The sequence below is a fragment of the Clarias gariepinus genome, chromosome 2 (assembly GCF_024256425.1).
Source record: "Clarias gariepinus isolate MV-2021 ecotype Netherlands chromosome 2, CGAR_prim_01v2, whole genome shotgun sequence".
Classification (NCBI taxonomy): domain Eukaryota; kingdom Metazoa; phylum Chordata; class Actinopteri; order Siluriformes; family Clariidae; genus Clarias; species Clarias gariepinus.
Window position 1 is genome coordinate 47,421,648 of NC_071101.1, and position 12,167 is coordinate 47,433,814.

General features: G+C 40.1%; 1 pseudogene; it reads left to right on the forward strand.

Moving 5' to 3' along the window:
- Positions 1-314: 314 nt before the first annotated feature.
- Positions 315-11,417, forward strand: LOC128541755 (tripartite motif-containing protein 16-like; annotated as a pseudogene).
- Positions 11,418-12,167: the final 750 nt, after the last annotated feature.

Sequence of the window (12,167 nt, forward strand, 5' to 3'; positions counted from 1 at the left end):
TGCATTTCCCCCATGCATTAATACCTTTTTAACATCACACCTGGAGCACAACTGTTGCATTTAATTACTTATTATCAAACTGAAAGGTTTTGCTTCATCAGAAATTAAAACTGGCACATATTCAGAAACTAAAGAGTGATCAGATGGTTAATAGAGGAGTATTTATAACTTTCATGTCTTTGGGCTCCTCCTCTCTATTTTTCTTTCTCTCTCTCTCGCTCTCTCTTTCTCTTTCACTCTTTCTTACACACAGACAGTAAAGTATTGTAAAAAAAAAACAGTCTTTCTGTGTCTGTTCTAGAATGTGAGTGCAAGAATATGGCTGAGGCCAGTATTTCAGTAGATCAGCTTTCAGTGGATCAGTTCATCTGTCCAGTGTGTCTGGATCTCCTAAAGGATCCGGTGGCTATCCCCTGTGGTCACAGTTTCTGTAAGGTGTGTATTAATGGCTGCTGGGATCAGGAGGATCAGAAGGGTGTCTATAGCTGTCCTCAGTGCAGAGACACTTTCACTCCAAGGCCTGTTCTACGCAGCAACAACATGCTGGCTGAAGTGGTGGAGAAACTAAAGAAGATTAAAGTCCAAGCTGCTTCTCCTGCTCACTGTTACGCTGGACCTGGAGATGTGGAGTGTGATTTCTGCACCGGGAGAAAACACAAAGCCGTCAAGTCCTGTCTGATGTGTCTGGCTTCTTATTGTGAACTTCATCTTGAGCCTCACTTTCAAACGTTTGCTTTGAAAAAACACACATTAATTGAAGCCTCAGAAAAACTCCAGGAGAAGATCTGCTCTGAACATAATAAGCTAATGGAGATCTACTGCCGAACTGATCAAACCTGTATCTGTTATTTGTGTACGATGGATAATCACAAAGGACACGACACCGTCACAGCCGCAGCAGAAAGAACTGAGAAACAGGTGAGAATGAGAAATAAAAAAAAAATTGTTCTAGTATTTTTTTTATTTAGAGTTTAAGTTATAGGACATAAAACATTTAATCAGTCACCAATCTGAAGGATTTTGTAAATGTTTTTTTAATTTTTGGATTGTTTGTGAAGGTTTGGATTAAAGATTGGAATCTGGTCAGACCAGTTAGTAAACAATTCTGTCAACACCCTTCTGGTAGACTGTCAGTAGTTTGATTGTGGAGCCAGATGAAAGTGAAGATAATTTATCATAGAAAACAAAACCAAAACAAAACAATGAGCAAATTTTAGAATTTTGGAATTTGGAACTTAAATAAATTATAAGGGTGAAACAGGAATCTAGTGTGTGTCTGCGTGTATATGTGAATAGTGAACATGTGGCAATGCATGTAATTTCCAGGGACTGATGGGTAATGCAGTTTATGGGAGAGAAAAGCACAAAGGCAGAAAGGTTATAAATACTTCTGTACTGTTAAGAGGAAATAAATAATTTAAGCAATAAACAGCCATGTTTGGTAGCTGAAACAAGCTCAAACCAAAGGTCAGATATCAAGTAAGCATATATTATAAGGGAGACAGGGCAGAGGCATCTTCAGACATCTTTAGAGTCCAAGCGACTACTAGACAGAAGTTAACTGAGACTTACAGGCAAATGACTGGCAGAGTTACATGAAACAGGCTGAGGACAGGCGAAATAGGCAGAGGCAAAATCAAAGGCAAATTCAGGAAATATGACCTAGCATTTGGGTTGAATATTTAACCCATCTTGCTCAGTTAAATTAACCCAGCAATATTTACTCAGCAGCTGGGTTAAAAACAACCCAGACTGGGTTGTTTTTAACCCAGTATTTTTTAGGGTGGTTCTTACTTCAAGTTTTGTGCTGGATGAAGTTGCATTTTAAAGTACAAAATTACACAACTGGTATTTTAACTATAATATATAAGAAATGCCTAACTAGATAATGTGAGTATATATGTAACTTTAAAATGAGACTAGGACATTTAAAAAAAAGTAGGCCCCACTCCAAGTAATATGGAAACTTAAAAAAATAGTTAAATTTTAATTAAAAATACATATTTGAAACTCTTAAAGTTAAGTAGCATGGACACAAAAGAATGACTAGGGAAATTTTTAAATTAAGTAGGGTTTACTTGCAAAGTTAAATAGACTTAACTAGAAAAAATTAAGTAGACTTTACTAGCAACAAATATTTTTCACATAAAGAAATGTAAGTAGAAAATACAAAGAATAGTCTTGTTTGAACTACATAATAATCTGATGCAAAAAGTTACCTTAATTTTTTTAGGTAAATCAGGCTGGATATTTTTATCAGTGTTACTTGATATAATTTTATTGTTTAATTAAATATCTTATTGAAAAATATGATTTTTATTCTCTATATTCTTGTCAAGTAAAGTCCTTCAGAGCAAGCACTGTGTCAGAAGATTCTGCCGAATCTCTTCTCACCTTTTATTCACAATAGATGTGAATTTATTAAACTGTGTGCGTTGTTGGCAAACACTGTAGGGGGATTTTAAATGAATTAATAAGACAGAGCGGATGTCTCTGTCTAAATTTTATTTCCCTAGGAAAACATAAAATAGATTTTAAAAATATTAATGATACCAATTAAATCATACTTAATATTTGGATTTGATATTTTTCTTTTTATTTACTGTATGGACAGTTGTAGTATGCTTTCTCTGGAGAATAAACAAACCAGGTAAATTATCTTGAAAGTCTTGAGCAGTAGGACTGGCCATCTGGAGCACAATGAAACATTCATTGCAATGAAATTATTATGCACAGAAAAAAAGTGCATAAAAAGGCTCTAAAACAATTGCAGTATGAATGACAATAAAATATCACAGAACGTCTGAGTTGACACCCATGCAACAATCACTAACCATTAAAATGTTGGATTTTAATTAAAATCTCACTTTCAATTTTTTGCATTGAGTTTAATCATGCAGCACTTTTAGTATTCATAGCAAAAGCAACCCAACAGTGTGATTTAAGTACCCGAAATAACACAGAATTTTGACTTAGCATAAACAACCCAACGATGTTTTTATAGAAACGCAGCATTTTTTAGTGTACTACTACAGTACTAATGAATGGAGAAAGTGCAGTCAAAGCCCAGGAATTCTGCGTGCTGTCGCGTTTTATTCAGCGAGTAGCATATATTTTTGTGTTTGTTTAATTTCAAGTCTGTAGTTTTATCGATAAACCTTTTAATCCTTTTGATCAAAAAGCCGCACGCACAACAGTTTCTTTCACAGTGTTTATCATTTAGTGTATAGTCAAAGTCCATAAACACAATAAAGCAATTATGTTTTGGGCTAACATATCATACATTTTTGTATTCTTTGTTGTACTTCATCTTTTTAATAATAAGTATAATAACAATAATAATAATTCGGAGCACTACTACTACTACTACTACTACTAATAATTATACTAAATGGAGAAAGTGCATAGTCAAAGAAGTATCATCATTGAAGGAAAGAAGAAAATAAAGAATAAATACATATCAGAATTTACAGTTTGAGCTCGACACTATTATGAGCTCTGTCACTTGCTGTCGATAGGCGCCTAAGACAGAGAACACATTTTCGGGTTCAATAGACACACTTCAGATTGAAACACAGCTGCCCCCTAAAGTAATAAAGGCATTTCGCAGGATCCCTTTTCTCAAAACGTGCGTTCTTAAAGGCCAGATCTGTATTGTGTAAATATAGTGTAAAAACAATGCACACTTACTATAATGAAAACTTAAAGCTCTGCAAAGCCCAAGTAAATACTATATGAAGAGCATAATTGAATCAATCTTTCCTCAGAGTGAGTTAAAGGAGAAGCAGATGAAATCCCAGCAGAGAATCCAGGAGAAGCAGAAGAAGGTGCAGGAGCTGAAACAGGCTGTGAACACTATAAAGGTGAGCAGTGAGAAGAGACAGAGCTGCTCCTAGAAACACACACAACATGGACAACATGGAGTCATTTAGAGTCGCAGTAAGAGAGGGAATGATAGATGAGCTTTAAATCCTCTGTGTGTGTGTGTGCGTGTGTGTGTGTGTGTGTGTGTTCCAACAGCTAAGTGCACAGACAGCAGTGGAGGACAGTGAGAGGATCTTTACTGAGCTGATCAGCTCCATGGAGAAAAAGCGCTCGGAGGTGACAGAACTGATCAGAGCTCAGGAGAAGACTGAACTGAGTCGAGCTGAACGACTCCTGGAGCAACTGGAGCAGGAGATTGCTGATCTTCAGAGAAGACTCACTGATCTGGAGCAGCTTTCACACACACATGATCACATCCATTTCCTCCAGGTAACACTCACTGTCTGATCTACACACACAGCTGTTCCTCACACACTCTCTAAAACACCTCCTGTTAATGGAACAGTGAATGTCCTCTGATGTCACAATTGTGTTTTACATTTAATCTGCTTTTTCTAGGCTTTAGCTTCTGGACGTCAGTCTCCTCTAATAGACAGACCAATGTTTCAGACATCCAGCATCAGTGTACATCAACATCTCTTATTTGATGGAGTGAGGAATTCTCTCTCAGATCTGAAGAAGAGACTTGAGGAATTCTGTGAGGAGGAATTTATCAAAATTCATCCACATGGTAAGAGCAGCTGTTCCTTGCCTGGTTTGTCAATTTCGGTAGGTTTGTAGTTGCGCTATACTCTTATAGATATAAATCAACCCACTGAGTCAAAAAAGAGAACTAAAGTTAATGAAAACATAGAAGTGATTTGGAATATTTATTTAAAAAAAAATCAGTAAAAAACAGCAATATGGTAAAGTTTAATTATATACTTATAAATATTTATCTAAAACGTTCACTGTGCAAGTTTATTATCTTAGTTTTTTTTTGGTTTGTTAGATGCTAAGATTTTTGTCCACTAAGTGTAAAGCAACAATAATTTAGACATCTTATAAACAAACATGCAGAAATACACACACGCACAAAATAATCTTGCCTTATTAAAAAAAGGCTGAGGACATGAGGAAACATGAGGAAACGGCTTGGAGGCAATAACTCCCAGGCGAGCTCCTGTAATGTTCAAGTGTTACCTTTCAAAGGCTACACTCGATGCTGGGTTAAAACGCTATGGGAATATCTTTTCATGTTGCCGGTTGTGAAGCATGTGTGTACCAAACACGCCAAATTTTGGCTTATATAACCTCGGTCAGGTGACGTCATCTGATTAGACACACCTGCAGGTTATAAATAGGAGTGAACCGGCAACATTCTTTAGATCTTTTTCTTCATCCCATTGTGCGCGTGTGTGTGTGTCAAACAAGCATACTAAAAATCTAACAGCAGAATTTAAAGCTTATAAAACTCACCAGACAATAATGGCGGAGTTTAGAGCTAGATGTCCCCCTCCGTTCGATAAATTCCTTTCGGAGGGCGACATGCACACTTTCTGCTTTGAATGTTTGGGTGAGAAGCACGCTCTCGAAGGGCTTAATGGAGAGTGTGAGCACTGTGATCTTCTCCCCATGAAGCTGCTACGCGCGCGCCTCCCGTTCTTTAGGGAGCCACGAGCCGCGCTGCACTCATGGGGATCACAGGCTGACTTGGCCGAGGCACGAGAGACGGAGCCCCTCCGTTCTCTCGCCTGTTTCCCCCGATCCCGAAGTCTCTTCTTCCACTTCATGAGCGCACTCCGGTGCCTCTCGTGGGTGTGTTAAAGAGACTTACTCCCCTGCTTCTGTGGAAATGAAAGTAGCTTCCTCAGAATGCTCCTCTAAAAATGAGAGAGAATATGGGGAGCTGCTTGAGGTTATAACGCGTGGAGTCGAACGACTGCATATTGATTGGCCACAGGAGCAAGCTCACCCAAAACACTCAAAATTACACGACAGATTCCTGTCGGGTGGCCAGGAGATGGAGCCAAAACTCTGCTCTCTCCCATTCTTTGATGACCTCCATAACGAAATATCTCGTTCTTGGAAGAATCCTTTTTGTTCACATTTTTGTTCCATCGACTTCGTTTTATTCGTAAATCGTGGATGCAAAAGCACGAGGCTACATCATGATGCCCCAGATAGAAGAGACGCTTGCTGGCTATCTCTCTCCTGTGGCATCATCTTCATTAAAGAAACCAACACTTCCCTCCAAGCCATGTAGAACTTCTTTTACCCTTGTAGGGAAAGCGTTTCAAGCAGCAGGTCAGGCCGACGCTTCCTTGCACACCATGGCGGTTTTGCAGGCGTACCAGGCTGATCTGCTGAAAGATCTGAGCACGAGCAGTACAGTGAATCAGGAAGCATTCACTGAATTACGACGGGATATTGATTTATCCCTGCGTGCGACTAAACAGACAGCCCATGCTATCGGCTGTTCTATGGCCTCTTTGGTGACTGCTGAAATACACCTATGGCTAAATCTATTAGGCATCAAGGATGAGGACAGAACTTACCTCCTTGATGCTCCTGTTTCACCTTCCGGCCTATTCGGCGACGCTGTTAATACCGTCGCCACTAGGTTCCGAGAGGCTAGATTGTATGAACAGGTCTTTGGGAAATTTTTCCCACGCCGTGCTCAGGAGTAGAGGCCGTTGGCCACCCAGCTTCGACCAGATCTGATTCTCGAGAGGCGCAGAAGGAGAGCGTCGGTAGCCAGGCACCCCCCTGTAAGGACTGGGGTACGGCTCGTCGCCCCTCACAGACAGCCTCCAAAAGATCAGATCGCCGCACTGTCTTCTTCACTAAAAATAAGTCCTGATAGCCTACGCGCTCAGGACCCGGGGAGCGGCACTCAGCGCTCCTTCCCTTAAGAGCATGCCCTCATGGGGTCAATGTTCAGTTTCCGCTGCCTCTGGTGTTTCGGATGACACCGAACTCCAAAGATATGTTAGTGCCTCGGTTTTATCCTGCTACATCCCAGGATGCTCCCCCCCCCCAAGCAGTCCAAGTACTGAAACTTTTACCCCTTTCGGAGAAGCTGGCAGCATGTGAGCTACTGCCAGGCTTATCTCCCTGGGTAAAAAAGACTGTAGACAAGGGCTACCAGATTCAGTTTGCACATCGACCTCCGCGTTTCAACGGCGTGGTCCACATTGCCATGACACCGGAAAGTGCGCATCTGCTGACAGAAGTTGCTGGGGAATGGGGCCATGGAACATGTTCCTCTACCAGACATTGAGTCAGGCTACTACAATCAGTATTTCTTGGTTCCAAGAGGAACGGGGGGCTGCGTCCACCCCCGGCCGATATTTCACCCCCGGCCCGAGTTTTGGAACCTTCACGTTCAATCCCTGAACGGGACAAACTAAGTCAAGCTGGCCCCCCAGCCAGCGTAATTAAGACTATTTTAAGTGCTAGGGCTCCCTCCCCTAGAAGAGCCTAGGCCCTCAAATGGAATGTATTTGAAAGTTGGTGCATGACGAAGCAGGTAGACCCAGTCCACTGCCGAATTGTTTCAGTGCTGGAGTTTCTGCAGGAAAAGTTGTCCTCGGGCTTGTGCCCTAGTACTCTTAGGACGTACATAACCGCTATTTCAGCCTGCCACGTCCTGATTGATGGGGTTATTGTGGGAAACACCCCCCTTATTTTTGTTGAACCACTAGAGTCAGCGCCTCAGGCTTCTGACCCTTGAGATGGTTTTTCTAATGGCCTTTACCTCTCTGTCAGTCTCCCCATCCTGCCTAGACTTGCCCCTGGGCTAGTCAGGGCCATTTTGCATCCTCACTCAACTATCTTCCGAAAGTTCCATTAACAACATGCACCTTATTATTTCTGAAGCCTTCTGTCTTCCGCCTTTACAGCTTCGGAGCAGGAGAGACTTCACTTACTGTCCAGTACATGCTCTTCAGATTTACATTCACCGCATCAGCCAGTGGCGTAAGTCAGAGCAGCTTTTACATGTTTTGGGGCTGCAACCGGGGGCAGCCGCCACTACACTGGGTGAGAGATGCTATTGCCCTCTCCTATAAGGCGCGTGGGCTCACTTCGTTTTCCTCTCCGCACACATTTGTTAGATTTTATAGGGCTCACGAGTCCTCGAGTCGGCTTCCCAGACGTAGTTCTGAGACCTCTTAGCCTTGTGCGCACACGCTACACAATTCAGGGATCCAGACACTTTTAGTGCGGCGACGTTGGTACTCTCGTTCCCATAGCGTTTTCACGCAGCATCGAGTGAAGCCTTTGAAAGGGAACATCTCGGGTTACTTTGCTGTAACCTTGTTCCCTGAAAAGGCGGGAACGAGATGCTGCGTCCCAATGCCGCACTGCCCACATGACCGGACACCCGCTCAGACAAATCAATCTGAGGAATGTTGCCGGCTCACTCCTTTTTTTAACCTGCAGGTGCGTCTAATCAGATCAGGTCACCTGACCAAGGTTATAAAAGTCAAAATTTGACGTGTTTGGTACACACATGCTTCACAACCGGCAACATGAAAAGATATTCCCATAGCGTTTTCACGCAGCATCTCGTTCCCGCCTTTTCAGGGAACAGGGTTACAGCAAAGTAACGCGAGACGGTCTCTGTGAATAATTCTGTGACCATTTCTGACAGGCACGACTCTTCCAGAAGTTGATGACAAGTTATCAAGTTATTTGTCGATGTTCAGGTGTTCCACTTATGGAATGTTCATGGGAATTACTGGGGTGGACAGACAGTCTTTTTTTAAAACCCTTGCGCCATTCAAATGTTTTACTCTGGCTTAGAGTCTCATCATTGTACTGTGCATATAGTCTTCTTTAAAGGTCTCTCTCCGATGTCCATAAACGCAGAAGCATTGTGGGGGTCACAGGGCAGGCAGGGAAAACCACAGTGAGTGACAAATCTGAAATGAAAAATAATAATCAAAATCTTTTTACCAGGTCAGTCGTTAGCCCAGGGTACAGCAGCGATCAATCGTTTTCAGGGCATGAGCCAAAATTCAAGTCAATTCAATTCAATTTTATTTGTATAGCGCTTTTAACAATTGACATTGTCGTAAAGCAGCTTTAAACTAAAATCCACAGTCCAAAGGCAGGGTCATAAACTGTTATTAATCTGAAAGAAGATAAGAATCAGAGGGGAGAAGGTGAGGAAGATGTATAGTATACACATAGTAAACTATAAGTTATGTATATTTTTAGATACCTGGTTCAATATCTCTAGTTTTAAGTTTAATGTTATTACTGTCTGATTGCTGGAATATGGCCAGAGTGCCCACATGGAAAGAACCTATATAAGGATATATGCGCATATATGAAACCTATATGCAGTATATATGCGCATATATCCTCACCTATATGAGGATATATGCGCATATATGAAGGCCTATATGCAGTATATATGCGCATTTATCCTCACCTATATGAGGATATATGCGCATATATGAGGATATATGCGCATATATGAAGCCTATATGCAGTATATATGCATATATATGATAATATATATGCTGCATATAGGCAAAATTGAGGTGCATATATGTGCATATACAGGCCATATAGGTCTCCTGTATTGCTTCTTTATATCCACATATAAGCCCTATATGTACATACAAGATATGTCTCCTATATAGCTCATGGCAGGATCTGGTCATTTTAGCTCATATCTCACTTTGGCAACTGTCATACATGATGCGCTCATATTTTCTATTATCAAGGCAATAACTGAGAACTAACTAAATAAAAAACACATTTTAGAATTTCTGTCACATTATCTGCTAATGACCCGAGGCAGGACACGCCCACACGCCAATCACACGGAAATCAGTCCGGCTAATTTACATACTAGGCCACGCCCCAGGACAAGGAAACTCTTCAGAATGTTCTGGAAAGTGGGAGGAGTTTACATTTACCTCAGAAGAAGACTGTGTGGCCCTGACGACGAACGGGAGCATTTTGAAGAGAGAATCCAGGAGGACACACTGGGTAAGTTATTAAGTCTTATATAACTCTTATTCTGATAATATTAAACTAATATTAGTAAATATTTTCCTCACTTCAGCTAGCTCTTGTCAGCTTGTGTGACACATTGGCTTTCAATGCCATTTACATAGTTTAGGAAAATCATGCTAACATGCTGCCTTTCTGTATGTAGCACACACATGATATTTCCCGGTGGCTAAGCTAATGCCTTATGGAGTTTACAGATGTTTATAAATGTTTTAATAAATAATCATTTATTATTATTATTCTGTCTTATTATTTTTGTAGATGCTACATTGAAGAAGTGGCCGGCAGCCACCCGAGGGCAGACAGGCACATCTATCAATTCAAAGCTCACGAAGCTGAGAAGGTCCTCAAAATATATATATGTTTTCTTCCTGTTGAGTTTTTTTGTCTTATTTTTGTTCTTTTACTATTTGATTGTTCTTAAAAAAATAAAAAAAATAAATTTCTACATTTTTGGCTTTTATTTATGTTGTCTAACAGCTATGGATTTTAATAATTTTACCAATATCTAGGTAAAAATATAGGTGCATATATGCACATAGGTACGCATGTGTATATATAGGTACATATATGCACGTATATATGTACACATATATGTACATATAATATAGGAAAACGGCCAATTTTATATATGTCACATATATTAAAAACCTATATCAAACCTATATTAAAACATATATGTTTTATATAGGTTTTTTTCCGTGTGGGTGAGTTTGTTTATGAGGAGGGCCTTAGATAAATAAGTTGAGTTCCTGAATATTTTTGGAGTTATTATTTTTAAAATAATTAAATGAGGATTCCATGACATAGTAAGAAAGAGGGAACCCTCAGCCTGTGTTTTTATTGCAGCCAGAGAAACCATTTATGTAGATACATACATACATACATACATACATACATACATACATACACAGATAAATGTATATCTTTTTTTCTTAGATTTCTGTTATCTGACGCTGGATCCCAACACGGCACATCCACACCTCCGTCTGTCTAAGAACAACAGAGTGGTGACTGAAAGTGAGATAGAGGTACAGTACTCTGATCATCCAGAAAGATTTGACTACTGCCTTCAAGTGTTGTCTGAGGAGAGTGTGTGTGGACGCTGTTACTGGGAGGTGGAGTGGAGCGGTGTGGTGGATATTTCGGTCTCGTATAAAAACATCAACAGGAAAAGAGATGGTAACGATTGTGCGTTTGGACACAATGATCAGTCCTGGAGTCTGCGGTGTTCTTCTTCTTTCTCTTTCTGGCACAACAACATTGAGACTGATCTTGGAGTTCCAGCATCCTCCAGAATAGGAGTGTATGTGGATCACAGTGCAGGAACTCTGTCCTTCTACAGCGTCTCTGACACGATGAAGCTCCTCCACAGAGTCCACACCACATTCACTCAGCCTCTGTACGCTGGGTTTGGGATTGACTGGTGGTATGGTTCAACATATGTGAGATTGTGTGATCCAGAATAACATGTGCATGGAGCCATGTGGCTTAATTATATGTGTCTCAATTAAATATTTACTTGTAAAATATAAAATAATACTTGCTTTTAAAATTATTGCAGGACAACTTTAAAGGCACATAAGGAGGCTAGGAAGGGGGAGGTGCTTGTCATGATATATGATGCACACACTGGTTACTAAATGGTAAGCATACCAGGGAATAGCTATGTTTGACCATGTATTATGAAAACTCTATAAAAGGAAACAAAGATAGAGAGCAACAAGTGATCTGGTATGAAATATACAGCTATGAATAAATGAAAAAAAAAATAGTCTATTAAAGGGAATGATTATATGCTTCTCGCTGTCCAAGGAAGAAAAGGTTGCATAACCGGAAACATGTCTACTGAAGGACAAATTAAGGACATATTGGACACATGGCAGATGCAAGTCAAGTTTAATCTGATTTGTAAACATAGGTACATTATTTTTAATACAAGTAAGCATTAAAGTATAAAATAGCTTAGTAAACAAAAGGGCATTACTAATTAGATGAAGAAGAGGAAAAATGTTAGAACAACACCAGGTGAAAGGCCAGTATAAGGAACATGCACAGCGATACACTGAATTAAAGATGATAGCTCAGGAAAATCAACCTGTGTCCTCATTGAAACAGACTCTGAAGTTTGAGGACCTACAAAAACATCAAAGTCGGTCTGAATAGCAACAGAACAAATTGGTTTTGGAGGTGTATGAGTTGAAGCAATAGGCTCTGGTTTTATTGGTTTTATAGGCTTAAAATGTATATGTATATGTATACGTGCAAGTGTGTGAGTTTAAAATTTTACATCTTTAATGTCTTGAGATCATATGAGTCTATGAAATAAA